Source organism: Lissotriton helveticus, chromosome 2_1, assembly GCF_964261635.1.
Source record: "Lissotriton helveticus chromosome 2_1, aLisHel1.1, whole genome shotgun sequence".
Taxonomy (NCBI): Eukaryota; Metazoa; Chordata; class Amphibia; order Caudata; family Salamandridae; genus Lissotriton; species Lissotriton helveticus.
Genome location: NC_136059.1, coordinates 1,831,898,143 through 1,831,905,069, shown reverse-complemented (window position 1 = coordinate 1,831,905,069; position 6,927 = coordinate 1,831,898,143). Strand labels below are relative to the sequence as shown.

General features: G+C 42.7%; 1 pseudogene; it reads right to left on the bottom strand.

Moving 5' to 3' along the window:
* Positions 1-2,146: 2,146 nt before the first annotated feature.
* LOC144820329 (E3 SUMO-protein ligase KIAA1586-like) lies at positions 2,147-4,370 on the bottom strand (annotated as a pseudogene).
* Positions 4,371-6,927: the final 2,557 nt, after the last annotated feature.

The window sequence follows — 6,927 nt, the reverse complement described above, 5'->3', positions numbered from 1 at the left end:
AAAAAATGTTTAAGTTGTATTGGCTGTTCTAGAGGTTCTACGTATTTTAGACCATAACTTATTTCAAAATATGACAGACAAGGCAATTCCCAAGTCATTTGCTCTACTTTGGACTTTGCCCTTGAGTGATTGACAGATGATAGAGGCCTTAGAATAGGAAGTTAGGACTTTAGATAACTCCGAAGTGGTAGTGAAGGGGTCAAAGTGACCCTAACAAATATATAACATCCAAAAATATGTTCGAAAGAAGGTAAAAATGAGGTTAAAATGACTGAGGACAATTAAATGTTAGTCTGAAATGTGGAAAATTATGAGGACATTATCCTCAAATAATTGTACAACCCAAATATTAGCTTTCTCCCTCCAGGACTTTCAATATAATGGTTTATTTTGAAATGTGATTAGTCTATTATACTATATAGTTAACAGCAGGAAAGTATCTCGAGGTTGTGCATCAGGGAGATAACATGATTTTGCTAATGAACAAGTATAATTAATGAGATGGAAAGCTGTAAGAGAAGAATTGGCAGACAAAGAAATAACCTCGTAAGGAGAAAAGAGTTGAAGCACTGTTTTCTCCACATTGAGCCACAATGGTGAAAACGAAGAAACAGTCTTATTGAACTATAAAAGGGCTTGTTGGAGACAAAGGAGTTTGTGGTAATGACAGAAATCTGGAAAATTAACTCCTTCCTCCTGGTTAGATTGCTTGTTTAGATAAGAAAATTCTAGACTTCTCTCCCCCCCCACCAAATAAAAAAGTGAGATAGGATAGAGTCAACTTTCAAAAAGTGGAATCTGGAAAATTCACTGGAATCATGGAAATAATATATAATAAAAGAGTGAAAATCATCCTTTTCTATTGAGTCTGAGAGACCACATCAAGATAAAATCAAGGGATTTCAAGAGGAATGTAATTTCGTACTTTAGCTATACCTTCTGTGAAATTAAGTATAACCAATTTGTTCCCTGAATTTGAGAACCAAATACCTTTAGATGTATTCCATTGAAAGCCAGAGGAAACAAAAGAGTGTTTGACATTGAATTTGTTCAAGGGGAGATTTCCAGTTTCATCATTATTTATTTTATAGCCTGAATCGGCAGAAAAAGAGGAAACATTAAGTAAAGGTGGTAGGAAATCTTATGGATTAGAAAAAAAAAGAATATCATTACCTTACACTGAGACATTTTTTAAAGAAATGTGTTTTGCATAAAATAGTAGGCCTAGGAGTAATTCAAATTAGGGGTCCTTTACCACTCATACTTGGGTGGAGCAAAATGGGCCATGCCAACATCACTGGTGGATTTTTGTACTCAAAATAAATAAACAAAACACATTAGGGCACATTTTTCGAAAATTAGTACAACGCAACGCAGAAAGCCATTGCGCTGTGCTGAGTGAAAGGGCATGAATGTATCGTATTTACCATTATATGGTTCTTTTCTGTCTTTTCCTACTTCTGGTGTATGCTTGGCTCCCTCCCTAGTGCAAATACAGGCACCCATGTGCCATGTTGTAAGAGTGCCTGCATTGCAGGCAGGCTTGGTTTAGTGCAGGGAGGGAACCCTTGCACAAAAACAATCCTCAGATGCAGTTTCCTCTTTCTAAGAAGGAAATTCACAAGGAAGTGGCAGAAAGAGGCGTTAGCCTACTTGGATTAGCGCCTCTCTCCGCCACTTCGGAAAAGTAAGACTGCACCATATTCACAAGGACATGGTGCAGGCTTGCTTTTCCCCCTGTGATGGGGCTAAGTTTCACGACTAAGCGCCAATGCAAGTACCCTTGCAGCAGCGTGCAAGGGTACCTGCAAGGGCAGTGTTAAGCCACATTAAGTGGTGTAACGCAGCCTTTTGAATAAGGCGAAGCCCAGGGCTTTAAGTGGGGAAAAAAAACTGGGGGGTGCTCTAAAAGGGGCGTGGCTACTCTCATAAATGGGTGTGGCCTATCCAAGTAGGGGCGTGGTCTATCCGAGTAGGGGCGTGGTCTAAATCAAGATAACTAGCATTGTGTGCTTAAGAAAATCATGAAGTTGCATCCAGCAAAGGATAATAAAATAGGCAAAAAAGTATATTTATTAAGTATAAGCCATACAAATACCAAACACTTTAAAAAAACATGTAAAAATTATTTATATTACTTAGAAATCTATTGCAGGATTCCCCAAAACCCTTGAAGATATTCAGTGTGATTATTTTGCTGGGGTTTCTCACAACAATTTTCTTCAGCGGACCTTCTACCTTTTGCAAGCCAACTCTTCACATACAGCTTCGCATCAAATGTTTCAAATGGAGGACCATTGAGTTTTACCCATAGGCATGAAGAAATGGTCTCTACAAGAAGAGAGGCCCTTGTTGGACAAGCAATTAAGTTCATTGCGCTGAAACCTCTCTCTCAATCCGCATTACTTGCTGGCAGGGTTTCCATGCAAACGACTAACTTTTTTAATGCTTCAGGGGTTTTCTTTCCACCAAAATCTTTGAAAAGTCTAAAAGCTTGGATAGTATCTCTTGCTGGCAGCTGAAACTCTGAACACAGTTTCTGGATATCTGTTTCCCCATAAAGAATACATTCATCACCAGAAGGCAAGTTGCTTGCATCTAGCACACTGAAGCTGGCTATAAGTTCTTTCTCAGAATCCGGGGCACATCGTTTATTTATATTTACAGACAGGCTTTGGTAAAACTGATTTTGATTAAGGGCAACAGAGTTGCTTCTACCATGGGAAAGAGGAACATTCTTGAATTTGCCCTCGTCCACTGCTCTCTGAGCCGCAGAGTCCTGGGGAGTCCTTCATTGCTATAAATATGCGTACTTGACTAACCAAAAGTCTGTGGGCATTAACAATTGTAATATCCCTCTTCTGTAAGGAGAGTGATAAGTCTTTGAGCTCTTGAAGTGCATCACACATTACCCCCAAATCTCTGATAAAAGAATAGGATGTAAGCTTCTTCAAGAGACCTTCATACTTACTCCGGTCTCTTATGGGTCTGGATGGGTCTTTAGAAGCATTCTCAAAATGTTTGCACAAGGCAGGGAAGCAGTTCCAAACAGCTTTCACAGATCTGTAACTGGATGCTACCCATCTAGTATCAAGCATTTTCCCTATCTTCTGAAGCTGTACACATAGCTCGCTGGCGGCAAGATTTAGCTCTCTCTGGTTTTTTGGTGACATGCTGTATGTGGCATACAATGAGTCCATGAAAATCTTGAAGTGATTGACCCCTGCAACCTCATCAACTGTATCTGCCACAGCAGGTTCTAGTCTGTGAGCCAAACAGTGCCATGTCAGTACAAGATTTGGAAATTCTGATTTCAACAATGCTACTACTCCTCCTTTTTTACCAAACATAACTGCTGCTCCATCAGTACATACCGCAATCAAGATATCATGAAGCAGACTTTTTGTGAGTCCAACTTTTTCAAAGTAGCTTAGGAGAGCGGTCTTTACGCCAATAGCATTAGTTTCTGCCAGCTCCAGGAGGCCGAAATAGATGGTCACTGGGGTACTTTCATTTCCAAAAATGCCACGGAGGTAGATGATCAAGGTAGAAGCATTGCTAATAGAAGTGCTCTCATCAATTAATACTGTGATCTTTGGTTTGTGTTGTCTGATATAGCAGACCAATCTTTGTTGCATTTCCAATGCAATGTGTTTTATTATTTCAGTTGCAGTCACATTGCTCTGCAAAACACGTCCCATTGCGCTGCCATTCTTTGCCTGAAGGAGAATTAGATCAGGGTGGTCAGTGAAAGGGCGATCTTTTTTTGCCAAGTAGTAGGCAGTGTCAAATACCCTGCATGTGCTCTCCATATGTTTTGCATTACATTCGTGTACTGCCACCACCAATGTATTTTTCTGCTGAGCTGTAAGAATGTCCTCAGCTGCCAAGTGACCAGCGCTCGCCTTATGCTCCATAATCTTCTTCCTGAGCTGTTTCTGCCTGAAAGCTTTTCCGTCACCGGAAGGACCAACCTCGCCATCTGCCCACACTTTACTTACGCGCATGCCTTGGGTGTTATTTTGCACTGAAAGACCTGTTGATTTAGCCCGTTTACAGGAAGAACATCCAATATTGCCTGACTTAAGATACAACCATTTATATTCCTCCTGAAAGTAATACCACTGTTTAGTGTTCCAGCAGTCAGGGAGTTTGACAGTTTCTTTCTCTGGCACACGTTGAAGTTTTTCTAATGGTGGACTGTCCCTGTCAGACTCTTGCTGGGTTTTACTAGCTTCATCACTAGTTGGTTGCACTGGACAAGACTCCCCTGTAACACGCTGGCGCTTCAGTGACGGTAGGAAGTCAATCATTGAAGACTGCATAGACTTGCGCTTCAGAGCAGAAGCAGATAAGCTACTAGTAGCCATGGTAAATGTAGAACTTCCTTCTTGGAGGCTGGACTGGTATATCTGAAAAAGAAAAGAAAATCTTGCTCTGCTGGTTTCCTCTGCTGATTTTGGTTTCCAGGTGATAAGGCCTTCCTTCACGAAAATAGAATATTAAGCCTCTTATCTGCAACAAAAATTGAATAGTTTACGCCAGTGATCAACAATGTTTAATTGAAGTGCCATTTGGCAGGCAGATGTTACTCTTCATTTTGTGCTGTTCCTGAAAGTATCTCTCATTGTGCAGTGAAGTTGTAAGGTTTTCCTGATCTGGAGATCCCAAAATAAGTCTTCCCCGGGTCTCCAAAAGACCTTAAGATGGCACTGGTTCATCTGTATGTACTGTACTCCAGTCTCCTTCCTGATTTGCATACACGGGACTTGTTCGCTGCCTCACACATGGATGCGGTACACACTGCCTGCACAGTCCTCCCACACACATACTCCCTGCTAAGGCCCAATGTATAGTATTTTGATTTATGTCACACTTACTACCCCTGATGAGGCATTGCATCGCTTTTTTGGCGAGTAGCATGCTACTACGAAATCCATAAAGGATTAGTGGCAAATTAGTATAGTGAAATATGAAAGTAATTTGAGTGGTGGATGTGTTAGTCATTTGGATTGAGAGGGAAAAGGTATACATTTATATAGCACTTGCTACCCCCAAGGTGTTGAATTGCTTTTTCGGCGAGTAGCACCCTACCCCAGAACACAAACAATACTAAACCCACAGAACAAACCCACAAAGCAGGAATAGACTACTGCATCACTGCATGGAATAAATAATATCCAGAGGCACTGCCATCATACTGCGTCACTGCATGGAATAAAGAGTACCCGTAGGCACTGCTCTCTTCCTACCTCACTGCACAATATAAAGAACACTCCTAGGCATTGCCATCCTTGTATATTTGTATATCACTGCACAGTATAATGAATATCCTGAGGCACTGACATCAATGTGCCACATTGCATCCACCACAGCTCTCTGGATAGGATTAACTCTACCACCTCAGAACCTAAAGATGTGTCTCAGGTGGTCTGCAGCCAGAACACCTTGGAAGGAGATGTCGCTTGAAGCAACATCAGCAAATCCATTCCTTTCTTCAGCTATGATGGTGGAACGTTGCTGTGGGCAGGAGTCTGAACCAGAACAAAATGCCTTAACCAGGCCAGGCTCTCAAGAACACTCCAGCAGAAAGTGTAGTGAATGGACATTTCATATTTCTTACAAAATAGAAAAAGTTTCAGTTGTGAAAACAGTGGTACACATTTTAATATCTTACCAACTCGAAGCTGAAGGATTTACGGAAATTTCTGCAAGTCTTTTTCAGAGGGGCATGTTCACTACACGATAGTCATCGGACCTTACTCTGAATCATGGAAAGCCTATGGGGTGCTAACTAGCAAGCCTACCAGCTCTACAAAAGAGAACATAATTTGTGGCAGCACTCTAACGTTTGGTGGTTTGATGGTTAAAGGATATAGGAAAGATCAACCATATATGGCAAAATATGGGGAGAAATCTCTCCCTACTTTTCACAGGACAGGTTACTTGCCCTTCATCCCCAGAGTACACAAAGGACTTGAAGGTCACAGGCACACATGGCTATCCAACAAGAATGGCTCTTCAGACAGGCAGACACCTAACCATGCCAATGGCAGACTGGAAAGGAAAAACGTCCTAATTACCATCTGGGTTGCCAGGAATGGGCGCGCGGGAAGGTGCGCCATTAAATGTAAGCATTAAGAAATCTTTGGGAAATATACAGGGGATCTCTGGCTCAACATAAACCTTGATCTAAGTTCTGAGTTTTGCTGAAGTTTGTACAATGCTAAAACCCCCTTTTACTGCCAGACATGGCTCAGAGAGGACATCAAATTCGAAAAAACTACAAGGCAATCCACTGCTATCTGTGCCCTCTCAACAAAATAACAATGATGGATGCGCATGGCCTTCAGCTCTCCAACTGCCTGGGAGCTGCCCTCTTGATAAACTGAGCAGGCTGTATGGCCCTGTTAGGGTGAACTGCTGCTCACAGGATTTGTTTTAAAATTAATTTATAAAGTTTTAAATAGCACAAACTTGATCCCGAAGGATACCAGAGCGCTTTACAATTTGAGGCAAAGGTAACAAATCAGAACATTACTTAGTTCTCCAGTACAGACGCAAGCCCTCCCCTCCCCACCCCTCCAGCACAGACATAGGCCCTCGCCACCTCTCCAGCACGGATACAGGCCCTCCCCACCCCTCCAGCAGACACAGGCCCTCCCCACCTCTACAGCACAGATACAGGCCCTCCCCACCTCTACAGCACAGACACAGGCCCTCCCCACCCCTCTAGCACAGACACAGGCCCTCCCCACCCCTCCAGCACAGACACAGGCCATCCCCACCTCGCACAGACACAGGCCCTCCCCACCCCTCCAGCACAGACACAGGCCATCCCCACCCCTCCAGCACAGACACAGGCCCTCCCCACCCCTCCAGCAGACACAGGCCCTCCCCACCTCTACAGCACAGATACAGGCCCTC